At 42.8% G+C, this 20,788-nt stretch overlaps 1 protein-coding gene across 1 annotated transcript in view; it reads left to right on the forward strand.

Moving 5' to 3' along the window:
- Positions 1–10,618: 10,618 nt before the first annotated feature.
- Positions 10,619–20,788, forward strand: part of LARP4B (La ribonucleoprotein 4B) — a 57,619-nt gene continuing 47,449 nt past the window's right edge. Inside the window, exon 1 of the mRNA XM_087729727.1 lies at positions 10,619–11,068. The gene's annotated coding sequence lies outside the window, so the exon portion shown is untranslated. The remainder of the gene's footprint in view (positions 11,069–20,788) is intronic.

Consider the following 20,788-nt stretch of genomic DNA (forward strand, 5'->3'; position numbering starts at 1 on the left):
TTTTTTAAAAGGAGGTTAAAGCACTTTCACAATGTTAGCGTTAATCAATTTTTTATATATTATCTTAAAGGACACTAAGATAAGTCTTGTCTTGGGGCACATGTTAAAGGACACCAAGATTCACCTTGCAGATTAAGACACCTGGTAGGTATCCACTTGTGAATTGGATGTCCAAGCTTTCGTTACAGTCAGTGGAGTCCAGAGATCTGCCCACCTCACCCTAAAGTAGACCTCTCGGCACACAAACCAGTTGGCTAAGCTTAGATGAATCAGTCAGCTGGATAGCTCTCCAGGTTTCACTGCCTATGATGGGAGTTTGGATATATCTCACGTACAGACATTTAATCCATGAGATAAATGCCCCCCGAATGTCACATAAGAAGAGGACTGTCTGACAATTTTTTTCCTTCCCACAGGGTGCGAAGTTTGGCTCCAAGTTCCAAATCAGCTTCTCCCCAGAGCATCTTTCCTCCCAGAGGACATCATGGGGCTCACCCAACTCTTCATGACTTTCCATACCACCAAGAAATATCCAGCCTGCCTTTAGCCGATGAGCTGACATGGTTTTGTATACTGCTAGAGTTAATTTAACTATAATGTAAGCCGCTGGAAAGGAACAGTGTTTATCCAGGACTCAGCATCTCTCAGGCTTTCTCATTATTCACATAGTGTTTATATTGCTCAGTGGTGCCAATCAGGGTAAGTATTTATTGCTGCAGGGTGTTTACTGCTCCATATCTGAATATAGCTTCTGCCCTGAAGAGCTTACAATTTAATTATAAAACAAGATGCTGGGAGTTTAAAAGAAGAAAGTTGATGAGCAAAAGAGGTAACAGTACTAGTCACAAAGTCAGGAGAAGCAATGTATTTTTTATACCATTCTTTGTTTATTTTTAAAAATTATATGCTTTTCAATTAAAAAAAAACAAACAAACTGCATGCTTCATTTCCCTTTTTCCCCTTCCTGGTTCTCAATGCAATTTATATTTCTCAGTAAAAAGATTAAACTTCAAATAATTTTAACTTTCTGTTTGATCCTCTTTAGGATTCTTTTTCATGTTTATAACTTCCATCTACCTACATACCATTGGTTCAGGTCTGTCTCTCACAAGCTTGGGGCTGGATTATCAGCAGGGGCATACAAGGCCTTTCTTTCCCTGGTGGTCTATGAAGCGAGGCAGTTCACATTCATCCATTTTGCCTCAATTCCTCTTGGATTATTTGCCGGCGTGTCATCCAGCCTCCAGGCTGGACCATGTATCAACACGTAGGTTTCCTACTGGCCTCCCAGCAAGACCTCCTCTGGATTTCCTGGGACTATCAGTCCTGCTGTGCTGTCTCGGGACATCACCCACCATTATCCCACACACTCCTCCCCACTGAGTTCCAGCTCATCTCGATCTGCCACCCACCTCACTTCATAGGATCCAAGGACACACTTCCTCAGACACAAGATCACTTTTACCATTAATTTAAAAAGATAATTTGCGTTATCTCTGCAGGATACCCCCATTTATTACTCAATTTGATGAAAATCAGGAACATATGACTGCACATATTATCCATATTACAGCAGACACCAAAATGTGCTATTACTGTGCAACATACAGGAGAAGAGGGGCCAGAAGTGCAAAAGGCATTAAAGGCAGCATTAAGCTTTTTAAAAAATCACTGTGTATTGAAAATCAGGGTTTAGATGTACAGTACATGCATTTGCACAGTTCATGTCCTATTCAAATTTCACAGCCGTACTCTCAGAGCTGTCCTCTCTCCAGACACAGAATAGGCACAGAAGGCTGGAGGGAAACACTTTGCTTCTGTGCTAGAAAGCTAGTTGTGAAGAAAAGATCTCTTAGATGCATAGGTCATATAGCATTTGTCTCACCTGGGCTCATGTTTTTGCTACCAGGCATTGGCCTTTGCCAGGGAGCCTGGCAATAAGGCGGAATATTTTCTGATGCATATATTTGTCCAGTAAACACTGAACCACCCACACATTTCACAGAAGCTACCAGATATGCTCCCAGCCCCACAGACCTAACTCAAAACTGACCTACCTGTATTGAGGAGAGAAAAAAACAGTATAAATGTGTTTTTCACTACTGGGTAGTTCTCATGGTGATTTTATCCATCTACTGTAATACCAAAAGGATCAATGATATTAAGTTTGTGTCCAAAGTCAGTGTTAGCTGATGATGCCAGTAACAACAACCACGGCTGCCTGCCACCAGGAGAGAAAAGCTATGTTATTTCCCTGATGCACTGAATTTTCCAGTGTTGCATTTAGTTTAGTAAACAGCCAGCTGGAGCTTGCTATTCATGCTTCCTATAGTATAAACTGGGTTTGCTTTTGCTTTTAAGAGAGATTTCTATTTCCTCTCTTACACTGAAGGGGAAGTTAGAATTGAGATGGCACAAAAACTCTGCTTAAACGATACTGTCTCTATGTGTACCCTGAGGTGCACAGTGATTTCCACACCGACCTAAGCATCCCCAGTTTAGATGTCTAACACGTGTCAGTAGGTTACAATGAGACATCTGTAGCAGTCACCATTTGTGGGGGTTTCCTCCACTCCTTTTACAGGTCATTCCACTCCCAAAGTCTGGCACACTCAGGGGTGGCCACAGCTCTCAGCCTGGTACACCCAGATAGTTGTACTTTCATCTCAGTGTATCTTTTCTGATTTATAGTCGTTCAATTTTGGTTTATCTTGATGCACTGGGCTGAAAACTGTAGTGATACAGAAACCCATTCTCTTATAAGCAGATCAGACATCCTTGTTTCATGGGCACCAATGACTGTTAGGGCAGTATGGGCATCAGCATAGCTTCAGCTCCAGAGTAAATCCATCGCCACCAAGTGCTTGGCCCTGCTCAACCTGTGGATGATTTAAAAACCTGCATTTCTCAGCCTGGATGATTCCATTAACCAGGGAGGAGCTACAAATACTGATCAAACAGTGAACACTCCTTTCCGCCTGCTTGGGGCCATGTACTCTGATAAAGCATGACAGAGACTTAGCAAAAAACCTCCTTCTGCCCTATACTAATTCAGATACTTGTGTGTACATACAGGTTTGAGTAGGATGCACACCCAGCACAGATTTAGTGATGCACCTATCATCTGAATACATCCACTTCTGTAAAAGACAAGGTGAGGACTCCAATTTTCCTGTCCTTCAACACTGTACAGTCATTTATACAATGAGAATGGAATATCTCTATAACCAATTAGCACTACAGTTTCCAAGTTGAAATGGACATTCAAGAAAAGTGAGCACAGAATCTGATAACTCTTCATTACTAAGTTTTACCATTTTCAGATGTGTTTATCAGTTGAGGAATATATGCCCATGAATAAGAGCTAAAGAATCTTCATTATTGCTATAATTAAACAGATACGCTTCTGATGAATTGTCTTTTAAAAACTCTCCTGCATTTCTGTGTCACAGAGAGATAGCTGATGCAGAGTTAAAGCACAAAACCACATTTCTCCAAGTAAATAGAAGATTTAGGAGAGCTCTGTGATTTAAATTGTGTTCTATGTTAATAACACGCCATAATATTTAGTACTAACGCTAGATTCAGGGAAGTGTTGCTTTAGAACCACATTTTTTTTAATTAATGTTTCATTTGGCCTGAATAAACTTCAAAAAAGAGACACTTCCCGAGTTATACGTTTCATCATTTTGTACATAACACTCTGTTACGATGGGCAGGTCATACTAAAAAGTCTATCTGATGCTAAATTGACTAATGGCTAAAGAAAATCATAGAATCATAGAATTGTTTAGGTTGGAAAAGACCTTTAAGATCATCCAGTCCAACCGTTAACCCAGCACTGCCAAGCCCACCACTAAACCATGTCCCTAAGCACCACATCTACCCTTCTTTTAAATACCTCCAGGGATGGGGACTCAACCACTTCCCTGGGCAGCCTGTGCCAGTGCCTGACTGCCCTTTCAGTGAAGAAGTTTTTCCTAATATCCAACCTAAACTTCCCCTGGCGCAGCTTGAGGCCGTTTCCTCTCGTCCTATCACTCGTTACTAGGGAGAAGAGACCACCCCCCACCTCCCTACAACCTCCTGTCAGGCAGTTGTAGAGAGCAATAAGGTCTCCCCTCAGCCTCCTCTTCTCCAGACTAAACAACCCCAGCTCCCTCAGCCGCTCCTCATAAGACTTGTGCTCTAGACCCTTCACCAACTTCGTTGCCCTTCTTTGGACACGCTCCAGCACCTCGATGTCCTTCTTGTAGTGAGGGGCCCAAAACTGAACACAGTACTCGAGGTGCGGCCTCACCAGTGCTGAGTACAGGGGCACCATCACCTCCCTGGTCCTGCTGGCCACACTATTCTTGATACAAGCCAGGATGCCATTGGCCCTCTTGGCCACCTGGACACACTGCTGGCTCATGTTCAGGCAGCTGTCAGCCAACACCCCCAGGTCCTTTTCTGCCAGCCACCCTTCCCCAAGCCTGTAGCGTTGCATGGGGTTGTTGTGACCCAAGTGCAGGACCCGGCACTGAGCCCTGTTGAACCTCATACAATTGGCCCCGGCCCAACGATCCAGCCTGTCCAGGTCCCTCTGCAGGGCCTTCCTACCCTCCAGCAGATCAACAGTCCCACCCAACTTGGTGTCATCTGCAAACTTACTGAGGGTGCACTCGATCCCCTTGTCCAGATCATCAAAATGTTAATATCAGTCAAGGTGTACATTTTTCCCAAAAAACTGTAATCAAAGATGCCACAAATATGTTTCTATAGAGGATATTTGCTTATTTTTCAAGTCTTCAATATTTAAGTTATTAACTTTCAACTTGTATCCCAGCTCATTATTATGCCTTATATAATATATGCCTTGTATAAGTAGAAACATTTGACACCCATAGCTTTGCAAATCATTCATCTGGTGGCCTTAAATTTTTCATGCAATTTTCTTCACAGATCTCCAAAATAATTGAGGAGAGAATCAAAACTGCATCCAAAAGCAAAAACATATAGAAACAGAAAATTCTTTTATAATCTATGAGAACAAGAGCAGGAAATACAACTAAAGATGCTCATGTTTGAAATGGGAAGTTTGGGGAATAAAAATATATGCAGATATGGTCCCCACTGAATCTTAGTATAGGACTTGAGGACAGAAATACAAAATTATAACTGTTTTTCAGAGCAGACACAACTTTTGCACAGGATCAGTTACAAGACTGAGCTCAAACATCTTCATGCCTTAGTTTGCCACCTGTTGACTGGGGATAAATACACTCAGACTTTACACAGTGGTTACAATGATATTTAAAGAATGTTATGAAGTGCTCAGAAACAATAGTGACAGAATAACAAAAATAAGCACAAAGGCAGAAAATTGCTAACATGCTTACTGCTAAGAAAATTTGAGTTGATTTCAGATCCCTTCAGAAAATTCTTACTCAGCCACAAAATTTATATAAATTATATGATTTCTCATTAAAGTTTAATTAGCTTTTAAAAATGGGGTCAAGCTAAAGAAACAAATATTGTCACAGATGAACAATAACTAAATTGAAGACAGTACATTATTGCTCAAACCTAGAACATGAGAGATCTGGTTTGAAGTTCTGGCTCTGCTACAGACGTGCTATGTATAGACAGAGTAAGGCCTGTATACTAGTTGGTTTGATGATAGTGTAAACTCCATGAAATAGGATGGTAATTTTCAGACTTGTGATTATGCCCAATTAACAGTAATTATTATCGTTAAACCATCTCTTGAAAGTTTGTAACCAGCTGCTGTTAACAATGCTTTTAATATTTATGGTACCATCTACAGCTTAGACTTTTTTACACTGTGTTAATGAAAACCAAGGTTTAACGATAGCTGGCAACTACACCACAACCTTTTAAAATGATCTCTATGTCTTAAAGAAATATGACTAACCTGCTAAAGAGACAAGGCTGGAAGGGAAAATCTGCGAAGCGTGGTTTTGTTTGAACTAGTTCTACGGCAACACTTTACAACGTTTGTTACCAAACACAGCAGCTGATCCAAGAAAGTCAGAAAGTGCACGTGTTCACGTTGTCAATCATATGTGTAGGTACTCAGCGCTGCTATCGGTGCATTGGACTAGCATTGCAGTCAAACTGAATTTTGGCACTGGATATAACTAAGAAATTGTCTCAGGATAGCCTCACCACTATGCAATACATGATTCTTCAGCTAGAGAAGAAACAGATCCAAATTATCACATCTGTTTTTTATCAGGACTGAATACCCTGTATTTAAACATCTACACTTAGTTGAGAAAATGGAGATTGTGTCATTAAAAATCAAATAAGAGGAAAAGTTATATTGGAACATATCTCTGGGTACCTCATCTGAATCTGGATCATTCCTATAGTTAGAGATGCGTGAGTAACAGGGATCATAGATCTATGTGAGCAATAATGGACTTTTATCAGTTTACTTGATAATTAATTTTCATTTAGCTACAAAGGAAGCCTGAACGTTTCACTAAACTATAGGAATCCACATAGAGCTAAGACTCAAATGCAGACAGCTTGTGTAATCTTTTGGCAAGTCACTTAATCTCTCTTACCTTCCCCTCCCTTTGGAAGCAGTATTTAGTTTCTCCTCATCTTTGTCTGCTTTGACTGTTGAGATGGTAGTTTGCTTGGAATAGGGACTGTCTTCCACACAGACAGTCAACGATTTACTTGTGACCTATGAAAGATACTGATGTAGAAATAATATATACTTAAAACGCCACTCATCAAATCGATGCAGTGCAGAGCGATTACTGGATTCTATTTAAATTGCAGTTTTATGACAGGAATAGCCCATTGCGTGCAATCATCAAATCATAGAATCATAGAATCGTTAAGGTTGGAAAAGACCCTTAAGATCATCGAGTCCAACTATTAACCCAGCACTGCCAAGTCCATCTATACCATGTCTTGGAGCACCACATCGATCCGTTCTTTAAATACCTCCAGGGATGGAGACTGAACCATTTCCCAGGCAGCCTGTTCCAATGCTTGACCACCCTTTCGTGAAGAAGTTTTTCCCAGTATCCAACCTAAACTTCCCCTGGCGCAGCTTGAGGCCTTTTCCTCTCGTCCTATCACTCGTTACTAGGGAGAAGAGACCGACCCCCACCTCGCTACAACCTCCTGTCAGGTAGTATGTTACGTTTGAAAAGATTTCTCTCTTCCTGCAAAGCTGGAGAACAGCATCAGGAATTGTAAAATATTACTTGGCTCATAAGATCTCACTAACTGCAAAGTATTGAGTGGTTTGTGGGTTTTGGCAAGTGTTCCAGGTCAGCAATTCTTAAATACTGGTGATTCATGAAGCCTTATCCCATAGATCTACAGGATAAAATATTTTGAGAATGCAACTACTAGAGTGTGTTTTAAAGGAGTGAAAAGGGGAAAGAAAAAAAAAAAAGGTAGCCCAAACCAGGAACTTCCTTACAAAGCAGAAATCTAGTCCTGTTTCAGTGGAAGTTTTTATCATGCCACCTGAGTGCCTCACAAACTTTAACGCATTAATCCTCTATGCTCTTGTGAGGAAGGAAATATTAACCTTTGTATTATACTTAGAGGAAATCATAAAGACTGTAAAGCTCAAGCGTTCCAGTACATTCAGTGATTTTAAAGGGTTTGAGTTTCTGACTGCTCAATTCTAGGTTTAGCTTCCAGGAATACTGTATTTTTTGCAGTTCCTCTTCGTAAGGAGTTACCTTCTTAAGTATACTAAATACCTCATTCTTTTTTGCTGAACTAGGAATCCTGATTACAAAAACCTTACAAAATATAACTTTAACAATAGATCACTAATATATAGTCCCTTCTACATCTACATCTGACAACAGATCAAGAAAGAACCAACTAGTTAGTCTAACCTTGCTTGATTTTTGTGGACGAACAATCCTATTGTTCACGCACACTGTTCCTTCAGAGATGCATTCTCTCTCCAGACTGCTAAGTTTGAGCTGTATAAGAAATAGGAATAGTTTCTATTACCACACAGCATCCATTGTTGATTTGTAATATTTTACCTGTATTTGTGCACACATTCCTCAGCTACCAGCATCCCAAGAAAAAACTCAAATCTCTCTGATCTCAGCAGTATGCCATTAAAAAATGGGAGCATTCAGTGATTAATTTCTGCCCCCACCCCCCACTGAGAATTAGAACTGGCCGAGGCAAGCAGAAAACTCTTATTACTTTATGGAAAAAGTGCACCAGTTTGACTGTTACTCAACCACAATAAAACTTAACAATAAGGAAATAAAAATCATAAACCCAACACACATATATTGACATATCTATCAATATATAGCATTTTTAGAACATTGGGCTTTTAAAAAATTTAGCCTGAGTATTTTTCTCCTTTAATAACACAGTTAAGCTGCCTTGGGAAAAAATCCCAAACAAGCAGAACAAACCCTATCCATTAAAGAAAACCGCTACCCACAACGAGGCTGTCTCCATGTGCTGGTTTTTGACAGGAGTCAAGTCGTTTTCTCTCTCTCACACACTTCTTCAGTTACAGAAAGGGAGAAGATGAGCTCTGCAATGATCATAAACCCTGAGTTAGCAGAAGGAATGATACAGTGCAGTCTTCTCATTGGTCTGATGCGTTTGGTTTTCTGCTCAAGTGTTGCATGGGGGTACGGCCTGGGAGAGACATGAAGACTGTATGTCTGAAGGGGTAAGTATCAGGAATTTTGACGCCCCTCTAGAACAAGGATATAAGGGGGCTCATGATGTTTGAGAGCTTAAAATTAGACCTTTCTTTTTTTCCTTTTCTCAATAAGAACTGTAGTCTGCTGAAAAATAGTCTGGCATTAAAGAACAAAATTATATTAAGCTTCTTTATAAAATAAAAAAGAATTAGGAATAGCAATTGTTTCACTGTTTTAGACTTTTAAGTAATTAATTCATTATATAGCAGCTGCATGGTGACCACCTAAGGGATCAGTCATACTTCCCGCACTGCTTGAGGTATCTTCTGTCCTTCTGAATAGCTATGCTCAAAGTTAAATTTTATTCCTTTTCCTGATCAGGCTCTACGCTAGCCACCTTCCTTTGCTCAGCGTTTCTTCCTCATAACAATTCTGTAAAACTGAAACAACTTACTAAGGAAACCACCACCTGTGTTCACAGAAGCACTTGTTTGCCCAAGAATGAACGCTGGGACACACTTCCCTCAGATGAACAGTAAAGCCTCGTGTCTGATAAGACCTGACCTCATTTCAGGCACCATGATGTGCTTTATTGCCTCTACTAGCTAGGGATTTGGAACAAGACAGCAACCTTGAAAAGAGTTCCAAAGGGTATGTTGGTGTCATCAGAAGAGGTCTTCTAAGTTAATTGCAGTATTGTCCCTCTGCGAATTTCTAGCAGATACCCTGAAGGCAGGAATATGACTCTTATCAGTAAGGATTAAAAACAGGATCCAGAAAGCCCTATCTGGATTCATTTCTGACATGCAAAGACAGGCAGCAATGCATGGTACAGGTAACTATTGCCAGCTGTTTGTGAGGTGGTATAGTTTTGCCACATTTGAGGTAGACGGCAAGCTGAGGACTGGGAGCAGTCCTGGAAGATGATTCTTTCTAGTGGTTTTTTTTTTTGAAGTCCTGAGAAGAAACCACGTTTTCCATTTGTCTAATTAACTGTAGTTAAATCATAATCTGTACAAAATAACTAGAACTGTTTCACAAGACTTGTTTGTTCTTTGGTCAAACAAAGGAACTCTTGAATCTCTTGGAATTCACCGCAGTTTTACGTAACTGAAGATGTCCTCTATTCCCCTACTTGGTAAACCGAGGCTGAGAAGTCAGCAGAGTCCCACCGAGAGAATGCTCTCCTGGCTTTCATAACCCCCGGGAAACAGAAGGCTCTTTCATGGAATATTCTTCTCCTAAAACCCTCCTGTTTATGTTATCACTTCCTTCTGAAGCCACAACTACTCAGCCTCACTCGACAGAAGCTGCTATATTAACAGCTGGAATACTCTGTGGTAGGGCCTGTAATTTCGGACAGGCACCTGGATACTCCACGGCTGTTGTGACGGCGCTTCAGAAGGCGGCAACACGCCCCATGTCAACGGCAAGACCGGACGGCGTTCCCAGACGGAGAGCAAAGGCAAGCAGCGGCCAGGCGCCCTGCCTGGCCCCGCCGCCACGGCCCGCGGCCCGCAGGACCAGCCGTTAAGACCCATTCCGCCCCTTCTCAGTCCGAAAGGGAAACCCTGCCCGAGCGCCTGCCGCGGCGGGCGGGCCGCGCTCCCCCGGGCGCCGCACTGAAGGGCTGTCAGGGCTCCGCGGGGAGGCCGGGCGGTCCCCCCGGCCACAAGGTGCGCACCGGGCCGGGAGGCGCCACTTCCCCGTTACCGGGGAAGCGACCGGCGCGGCCCGGGGGTGCCGCCGGGGAAGGCCCCGGGAAAGGCCCCGGCTGAGGCGCCCGCCCCGGCCCCGCCCCGGCGGCGGGGCTACGGCGCGTGCGAGGAGACAAAACGCCTCGGGTGGGCGGGCGGCGCCGGCTCGCCTCCGCGCGCTCATTCAGAGCGGGTGACGCCAGGCGCGTCACGTGCTGCCGCGCGTCACGCCGCGCGCGGGGCCCCCTCCGCCAATCCTCGGGCACTAGTGCCGGCCGAGCGCGCCGCTCCGCGCGGCGCCACCGGCCAATCCCTTCCGCCGGCGGAGGAGGGACTTCCGCCGGGAGCCGGAAGCGGGTCTCTCATGCGAGCGGGTGGTTGAGTCTCGGCTCGGAGACGTTTCGGGCCCCGGAGCCGCCGCCGCCGCCTCCTCCGCCTCCGCGCCCCCCTCCCCGCTGTGCTGCCGCCGCCTGCTCCTCCTCCCGGCCCCCGCCCCGCTCTCCGCTCTCCTCCTCCTGGCATCCGGCGGCGGCGAGGCCCCGGCGGCGGCGGCGGCGCGGCGAGAGGCCCCGGCGCTAGCGGAAAGCCCGGCAGGAGCGAGAGGCCCCGGCGCCGGCGGAGAGCTTGCCCCCGCCCCCCGTGCCCGCCCGCCTTCTCCCCGTCGAGGCCCGGCCCGAGGGCGGCGGCGGCTGCTGGTGACAGGTGAGTGCGAGGGGCCGCGGGGGCCCGCGGCCGCCGCTTGGGCCGCTCCCGGGCCGCTCCCCCATCGCTCGGTGCGAGGGGGAATGGCGGAGCTGCAGGCGGGAGGCACCCGCCGTTCCGCCACCCCCCTCGCACCGGGGAGGCGGCCGGAGCCGCCATCTTCCCACCCGAGGCGGTTCCCGGGGGAGAGAGAGGAGGGAGGAGGAGGGATCCCGGCTCGGGGCCGCGATGGTGGCGGGGGGGAGGGCGAGTCGCCGGGCTGGGCCGCCGGGGCCGCTCCCGCACTGCGGCCTCGCCGAGCGGCGGTTGCTGCCCGGGCTCGGGTCCCGGCCCCGGATGGTCGCCGGGCAGCGGCCGAGCGAGCTTTGCCCCCCGCGCCGGTCGGCGTTGCCGGGGATCTCCGTGGGCAGCGGGTGCGAGCGCCTTGGGAGACGGCGGGGAAGGGGAGCGGGGGGCGAGGGCACGCCGGGGGTACCGGCTTCACCGCGCTCACCGGCTGCCCGCCCTTGGCGGAGGGGGAGCCGTGACCCTCCCGGGGAGCAGGGCGGCGGGCGCGGGCGGTACCGGCCCCCGGGCGGGCGCTCCCGGCAGATGCAGGGCAGCGCTGGCCTCTCAGGAGAGCTGGGTCCTGAACTGGGGAGTTGGTTGTGCAGGAGGCGGTGGGGCAGCTGTGCTGGCGGGGTGCGAAGCACCAGTTGCAAAAGCAGCCGTCGCACAAATGGTGTTTGGCCCCTGAGATTTGTTGTCGTTAGGCCTTCGCTGGCTGCGGCAGCCAGGTTGTTTTCACTCTCGGTTTCAGTCTGTGCAGATGCTCAAAATTACCACGTAGCCTTGTCCACAGTTTAAACAGATGTGCACGTGCCAAACAATGTTGTACAAGATTCCTGTGTGGCAGATAAGTATAATTATTTTTATTCTGCAGGTGAGGGAATTGAGGCAAAGTGGTTAAGACTTGCCTGTGGCCACAGAGAGAGAGCTGTTTTCAAAACCACTGTTTAAACTTGAGTCACGGTTGGGGTAAAACCATGGGAATTCTGGCTTCCGATCCTGCGTCTTGTCTCTGGCCTAGTTTTGTTGGCCTCCGTCTGAATCCTTAGTAATATTGGAGTAGGAATCTTTAAGTCCTGTCTCAAGATTGCTATTGAAAGGCTTTAATCTTTCATGTGGTTAAAGTTTCATGCCAAACTTATCTGTTTTTTAGGAATTGGATAAATTTTCAAAGGTCAAAGCATGTTGTGTTCTTTTTTTAAACTTGCTGGGATTTCACAACTCTAGCGTTTTGATTCTGATCTGGTAACTGTTTTTATCAGTTGAACTTTCACTTGTTTCCTGCTGACTTGTAAGCGTTTCTTCAAGTTCATTCTTGAGATATGAAGCTAATCAGCTTAATCACTCTAGCTATCAGAAGAACATTGGTATTTTCTATTTTTTTATTATTATTTTTTTTTCCGGGAAGTGAAAGGGAGGAGAAAACTAGGGTGAGGCCTGATAAAGCACATACAGAAAACCGTACGTATTTTATATGTAATGTCCTTAGGGAATTTTATTATTCTAGGTGTGTTGCCATTTATATGTGTATACCATTTATATAGAAGCCGAAATTACTCTTATGTTTAATCGGTCTTACGTTTTGGGGGAAAAAAAATCCTTATTGAAACTCAGATAAAAGGTTTGCATAAATGAATTAATAGAAAACATGTGACTTCTTGGATGTTCCCAAATAAGTGATTGTATATTTTCATGGTATATAATCAGGTCCTTAAGTGCACACGATGTTCTGGGTTAGATTGAATTGTTTCCTTTGTAATTCTTTCTGTTTTTCAAGTGTTTACACACAAACGCCTTAAGGGAATAGAGGTGTCAGCACAAGTGTGTTCTGCCTTGGTGCTTTTTATGGCTTGCTCTAATGCAAATATACACATAAAAAGGTATGGATAACTGATATGTACATATATTTAGTTTAGATATGTGGCTGGAACTTAAGTCTGCTTCAGTACAGAGCAAGATGGAATATCGGGAACTGGAAGCAGTTGTGGAGGCTTTGGGATTTTGTTGTTTTTTTTTTTTTTCTTTCTTTCTTTTTGAGACATGCAGTAACCATGTAGGCAGTTTCTGGCTCTGATGCTTTACTTAATTAGAGTGAAAGTAACTACTTGGTTTATTTTACTGAAATGCAAAATAAATACAGTCAGGTTTGTCTAAGCTACATGTTCTGTGGAGATCTCTTGCTGTGTCTCTTAAGTCTCATATCTGGCAGTGGCTTTGGCTTTAAATCAGTTGTGAGCTTAATTGGCATGGTAATATAAACTCTTTGTTAAATATTTATTACATTACCTCACAAATGCACATGCTAGACACAGAAAAGGCACGTTTGTGGCCATAGTGCGTGACAAATCTAAAGTGACAGCTGAAAAGTAGCAAGAAAGGATTTATAAAGAACAAAGTAATTAGGTGTAGATGTGTTTCATCAGTTTATTTTTTTTAAACTAGGTGCCTTTTTGGCCCTTTAGCGCTATTAATGTTTAATTCCATGGTGCCTCATCAGACATTCACATTCTCGTAAATTAACAGGTAAGGTACACAAATAAGCATGTAGAGCACTTGACTTATCTTTTCTTGTGCCTGTGTTGGAAGGAGCAGGTTTTGTCAAGGGTAACAGCCTTATCGATCTTCTTGAAGAAGAGCATTCTTGTCTTGGAGATGCTCTGTGAAGGAAGGTGCAAAGGTGGCTGTAGAGGTAGCTAACAAATGCAGTGTCAAGAAGGCTGTCGCTGGTACAGAGAAAAAGGCAAAAGAGACCAGATGAAGAAAGCAAAGAAGCATGGTTTCAAGCCTGGAGAACGTCAAGCTTTGGGAATGTGATTTTTTTGTGTGTGTATGTGCACGTGTACATGCACATGTGAGGAACTGTTATATGACAGAAGACGACGTAAAAAATGTGGTTTACATAGTGTTTTGTTCCTTTAAGCATTTACTAGCAAAAGGACATTTTCAGACAAAGAGTTTGTGTAACTCTTAGAATAACTGCTGAAAATAGTCTTTGACTGTATTTATTCCTGTATGTAATCAGTGATATTAAACTAACGTGAGTATTGCCAGTCTCTCGTATTTGCATTCAGAATGGGCACACAGGTACGAGTAGGAAAGGAAGGATGTTACAAAATAGGACGTTGTAAGGAAGAAAATTAACCCCTCCCCCTGCAGTTTTGTAAGAGGCAGTAGTATGTGGAGAGCTGTGTAGAAGATAAGAGTAAAAGCTACATTTGTAGTAAAGGCCTCAGAAAGGTATTTGAACCATATTGTTCCCAAAGCAAGGCATATGCATGCTGGATCTAATGCTATCGGTTTAGTCCATATAAAACAAGATCTAGACAGGTGGATTTCACCACGTAGGCCGGGCATTAAATTAGGGAGGGGAAAGTGATGTAAAACTTAAACTTTGAAATAATGCTCGTTTTATGTGATACCTCAAAAGAGAAAACACACACACGTGCACCCCCTTCCCTCCTGAACCGGTAATATGCTTTATCAAAGGTACCAGTTGAAAAGGTTGTAAATACAGTTGTAAGCTAGTGCTTTGAGGAAGTTCTGTTTTCTTTTCCTATTTATTGACTCCTCTGTGTGAAATTCAAGGCAAGCTAAGGTATCATTACAGTCAAACACAAATAGAATACCTCTGAGCACTGTCTCTGAATGTAAAACTCGGTGATATTTCACCTGGTTAATAAAAATTAATTTGGTGCTGTAAATACTGGATAATTGAAGACGACCCATTGCTGTTCCAGCAGTCTGTTTCTTTCTCTTTAAGGATATGCTGGCTTTGACTGGCTCATGGTAAAAATTTATCTAAAACCAGTAAGTTTGAGGAACTTGTTAGAAGCAGGAGACTAGAAGTTGATTTCTGTACCACCCATTCGTTTAAATTAATCTAGCCAAGTTCCACAAAGTGGTGCAAGAGAGAAACAAATTCAGCTACAAACCAATTAATAGTTATTTCTTAAGTTTTTAGTGATGTGGTGGAGCCAAGGATTTATAATCCGTTTTTTCATTGGTCTTTTACATTTGTGTGTTCTGTGTGCGCGTTGCTGTTACATGCTCTTTCTAAAGGGGAGTGTCCCCCCTTCTGTTAGGAAGCAGGCGCTACGGAGTAATACCTGCAGACAACAAAGGTGCTTTGGAGTACTTAAATTAGGCGTGACTGTAATAGAGCATAATTGTGTGATTAGGATACCATGGCAGTGTTCGTTCTGTGATGTGTGCTGCTGCAGGTATTTTGTGTCTGGCTATGTGTTTCAGGAACAGCAATTAACTCCAAAATTGGAAGTCTGACAGGGGTTACTAATACGCGGCTAGCTGCTTGGCCTAGAACATTGCAGGGAATTGGGGAAACGCTGTTTTGACGCCCTGATGAATCACCAATTTCTTTGAGCCTTAATCTTTTCTAACGCTCGTTTACCGTGGAGGGCTGGGCTACGCATATTCTGGATCCTGTCAGTCCAGCTCCTTAATGGGTAGTTGAATGATGTAATACAGAAAGAATCATTCGTTCATAAGCTGAATGGATTGCCGCCTCTGCACTTCCAGCAGCTCTGTTGTTGTTCGTGTGAGGCTGTTGGCATGTAAGGAGCTGGTGTCCCTGAGAGTATATCCTACAGTAAAGGTTTATTCTGGATTGCCTTTATGGCCATCTAGAGTTCATAGATATCTCGAGGTCAGTGTACGTGTGTTTAAGGTAGTAGTAGCTATATACAACTTTCAGCTCCGGACTGTTGCACGTGTAGATAGAAACATAGATATCTATAGGCATCTATCTGGCATGGTAGCTTATGATGAATGAGACCCAGAATTGCTTGACCTGTTAGGGACTCCTTCCTAAAATGCCTATATCACTTCCACTATTGAAAATAGCAAGCAGTGGCAATGTAAAGACTTTGGAAATTACACTTTCAGATGCTATCAGTAGTTCACATGGGACTTGTTCAGGAATATACTGAGTTTTGAATGCAGTGATAGAACATACAGTTATTTTATCTAAAGCTTGTGCTGGGCTTTTTGCAAGTCTAAATACTGTATCGCTTAACTCTGCTTTTAGATTTCCTGTGTTTTCTTGCACAAGTATTAGAACAGTATTTTCCCTTTGCCTAGATTAATTCTCCCTCAACTTCATACTGGCCCTTCCCTGCTAGCTTCTGGAAATAAGCAACAATGATGAATATTAATACTTTATTGATGGTATCCACAAGTCTGACTTCCATCTGTCTTGGTAATGGAGTTACAAACTTACTTCAAAAAATTGTAGATTTCTGTTATTCTATTAAAGTGTTTCTCCATATTTCTCAGGAGGCCTAACATTCTGCAATCTATTTTCAAGTATTTTATAATCATAGGATGCCAGCGATCTGACAGGGAATCTTGAGAAACACAATATTATTTAGATAGTAATTAGTTGAGGAAAAAATATTTAACCATTTGATAAATCTCACCTGTCAAAAACTTAATGAAATGCTTGAGAAGCTTTACAGTGAAGTGTTGGCAGCTTTATGGTTTTGGTTTTGGTCAGTGTTGGTATCCATAAGCATATTTTTACAGGTTGCGATGCTGTCACAGGTTGCCCCACAACAGAGTCTGACTCTGACTGTTGTTCAAACAAGGAACCGATGAATCAACAGGCCAATGTCCAAAGTAGCTTGCTTTTTCATACCCTGGCGCTGAAGGTTTATGCTCAGACGTTTTGATGTATCCAACTGGCTTCTAATTCTTGTTCTAGGAATTAGAAAAATAGAGCAGAAGTGAAGAATGCACCGGGGCACAGTTACTTTAAGTGCTGAGGACCAAAGCTTATGAAATAGCTACCTATATGTGCAGGATTTGCAATCTTATCTCAGAGTTTCATTCCCATTCAATGTTGCTGCTGCCTGGCAGATAGGGACAGAAAATGGTCAACATGTTGCTGTTTAAAGCAGCAAGGCAAACAATTTGGGCAAAATATCATTGCCTGCATTGGCATGTCTCCAAGAACTTGGGTTTGTGTCCCTGTTCCTGTTTAAAATTTGTTGTCCAATTCCTTATAGTAGATGTCTAAGGGATTTGTATTATAAAGGGGGGGGGGGGGACACCTTTTTTTAATGAACATGTTGCAGTTTAGCTTATAACCTATTTTGTTATGATTATGATTTTCTGTTTCTTAATTAACGTTGTGTATTTTAACTGCCTGGATTCAAGGAATCAGTGGAATTTTTAGGAGGGTCTGTGCCCAGTTATTTTGACTTGCAGCGAAGAATTATTGTCCTTAAATCCAAGCTCAAATTTTGGAACAGTTCATGGTTTGACAGTGAGTCAAAACCTGAATTACCAGTAGTTTTGATTACAGTGATACTCTAAAAAGGTGGGGTGCTCTGTGAACAAATGTGCACCCAGTAGGTGATAGTCTTTCATACAGTGTTTTAAAAGTAAGCAAGAGTTGCTTCTGATTTCAATGAAGCTTGTAATGGAAGATGGTGGCTTTTTTCAAGAGAGGAAGGAATGTGAAATGACTGGATATTTGGGTTAAATTCTATTTTTGGCAAAGAGGTTAATGAAATAATCATTGGCAAAAACAGTAGCTTCCTTTTCTTATTACAAAACCTCAAAGTTAAATGACGCTTCTTCTGTAAGTAGTTTAATTTCACTTTAGATTTGGTCCTGAACATGTTTCAAAACTTAAACTAACATATTTTAGGTAAATGAATGCTTTTCAAGTGATCCGAAAAAAACCCAAACCCCAAAGCCTGAGGGGAGTTCATCCTAGGCTGTTTGTTTTGCAGAACAACTGTTTATTAAAATAGTCTTTGTGTTGTCAAGGATTATTGTATACATTCGTGTTGGAAGAAAACTCTTCATTGTACCTTTTCATTCATCACTGTAATTATCAACATTTTATTTGGTTCTGTATCTGCCTCTCGCCTGGACTTTATGTGGGCGTAGGCCCTTTTCTCTCTCACTTTTCTCAGACCTGTTCTGACTGAAGATATATTCTAGGAGCACTGTAACAGCTATCCCATCAGTCTGCATCAAATCTTTTCCAGAATTCTAGTTCTGCATGCATTTGAATTTGAGATCCTTGGTGTAAGATTTCTGCTTCCCTGAATTAGGTGTTTATTGTGTGGTCCAAGAATGTGATGATAAAGAACTTGGAACTTAGCAAATCAGCTGTGAAGCGATGTATGTGTCTTAGAGAATAATTCAAAGCACTAAAAATATTAAGTGTCCTAGAAGTTCCTAATACAGTTTTTGACCTCCTCTTGCTTAAGCACAGCACTGATTGCAGACTTGAAACATGGAATCCAAATAATAGCAATATTGCAAGATAAGCTTATTAAGACCTGTTAAAGAACGTCAGACTTCTAACCTCACCCTTGGAACTGCCCTAAATATTAACCTTATAGCTTCAAGTGATGTTTTTAGTCTTGCCTTTCATCATAAAATACTGCATCCTCTTCTGCCAACTTCTGAGTTTTTCCGAAGAAGGTGCTGTCCATAAAGCCCTGCCCAGCAGAGCTGGGTTAGTTATTTCCTTGGCGAGCTCTGCTGCCTGGGGTGACAGGCAGCATCGTGAGAGTGCGTTGGCCGCTCGCTGGTTAGCAGTGTAGTGAAGTATGTGGACAACTTAAAGATCGTATTGGTAAATTGGGAGGAGGAACATTGAGTAATTGAAACAAGGAAGTTCGTTGTTCCCAGCATTGCTAAACTGACACTCTTCATGCACAACATTTAACTTGTTCCCTCTCAGCAAGTGCTAAAGCCGCTGGTACTTTGTCATGCGTTGTATCTTTTGAAGACTTTGTGTTTCTTTGAAGAATTGGGAAAAGCCAAATGGACCATCAATCGCTGCATCTTAGCTTTAAGGGTTTGAATCAGGAAGTGCTTGCAGTTGTTTTGTGAAATAAACATAATTTGTAAAATGACAGCTTCACTTATTGCAGGACGGACACACTGAGATGCTGGCAAGTCCGTTAGCCAGCAAAGTTCGGTATCTTTTCTACTCTTCACTCCAAGTCAGGAATCAGTTTCAGTCTTAGAATGAAAACTGCCTCTCATGATGAAAGTGCAACAGCTTCTGTAAACTTTACTGCTCTGTGTGAGCTGTTAGCATACTTAATTGTTGCTTCCTTCAGCAGTGGCATAGGAAGATTAATCTCTCTGACTTCCCTTCAATAGATACTTTGAAGAAAAGCAAACCCCCCAAAAAACCTTGGTTAAGTGAAAGCAAGCCAGCTATGTGGGGAGGGAAGGGGAACAAGGAAAATATATTATTGTGCAAGATATTATCCTTGCATAATAATTCCTCATGTGTGCATGAGTTCAGAGAAGATATGATAGAATGAGGCAGACTTAGTATCCGGACTGCCAAAGGAAACTCATCTGCTGGAAATAAGGTGTGTGTCAAAACGCTAGTTTATAGGAAAAAAGATCTGAGAAGTCTTTCATGTGGCTTTTACTGATAGCCATGTAATGCTCTTCATGTGGTGTCTTGGTTGGCTATGGGAAGGAATAATATAGGCTGAAGATATGTGGAAGTTTTTGAAAAGTTTCCCTTATTTTAAGTAAATTGGAGTAAACTCCAAGTTTAAGACTAAGTTACCATCTAGTGTTCTGAAAATGCCTATTTACAAATAGTGCAGAAATGAACAATATTTTGTGAAATCCATAGTCATCAGTACCAATAGGTATCACCTCCTGCCCTGTCCACTGCAGGGCAAACTTTAATTTTCTTTCCAATTCAGTTTACTACTTCTAGTCAATTGTGTGTAGAGGTGGTGTGCAATTTTTAACTTGTGACCTCAGTGCAGACAAGAAACGTGGATGATGATAGTTGATGAATTACATGAGGTTTTGCATTTGATAGTGCTAAAATTCAGAAACAGATTTTTCTGATGCTTTCCTAATGTTTGCATTAAGTGAAAAAATTAATTTCCACATCAGTGAAGAGTATTTGACATTAAATATTGGTATTACATTAAAAGCCTGGAATAGTCTCCCAGCTAATTTGTAGGCATAAAAATATCTGAAGTTATTGAGAAGCTTTGACTTTCAGAGAAAAATGCAGTTAGCTTATCAAAGATCACACCAAAGTGTCTAGAGTTAATATTTGTGTAGTAGGTAAATAATTTTAGCGGTTAAAAAGATGTATATTAGTAAAAATACCAACACTTTTATTTGCATTACCTCAGCTGTGACTTGTCTTTGCAGATCTGAATCCCACTGCACTGGACACTGTGCAAGCACAGACTGTTGCCTCGTAGCTTAGTCAAGAGTAACAGGTAATTGCAGGTGGATGGGAGCGTTGCAAGAAGTTAATGTGAGCAGTGGGTTAGTATAACGTGTGATGCCTGTGCTCTGATGAAAAGCTCATCAGTTTAAATATATTAATTTTAAAAAATCTTGTGGAAGGAGGGAGCTTCCATCACATTCTACAGGTTCTGTTAACCCATGTTAGACACAAACTTGGCGCTTTTTTTATACTTGGCCATTATTGAGGCTGGCTGTTTTTAGAAGATGATATGAAAAATTAGTCTTCCTCTATGGTTAGGCTCATTTAACAAATGTGTTCTCTGTTACGCAGCTTGGAAGCAGAGGCAGATGTGAAATACTGTGCAGTGTGGGGTCTGGAACTCCAAGCTTGTCCTTCTGTAGGTACTTTGAAGCATTGTTGCCCTGTGTTCAGACTTAATTGGTTTTCTG

This window comes from Nipponia nippon, unplaced genomic scaffold (assembly GCF_047370975.1).
Source record: "Nipponia nippon isolate SJK-2023a ecotype South Korea unplaced genomic scaffold, ASM4737097v1 scaffold_1, whole genome shotgun sequence".
Lineage (NCBI taxonomy): Eukaryota > Metazoa > Chordata > Aves > Pelecaniformes > Threskiornithidae > Nipponia > Nipponia nippon.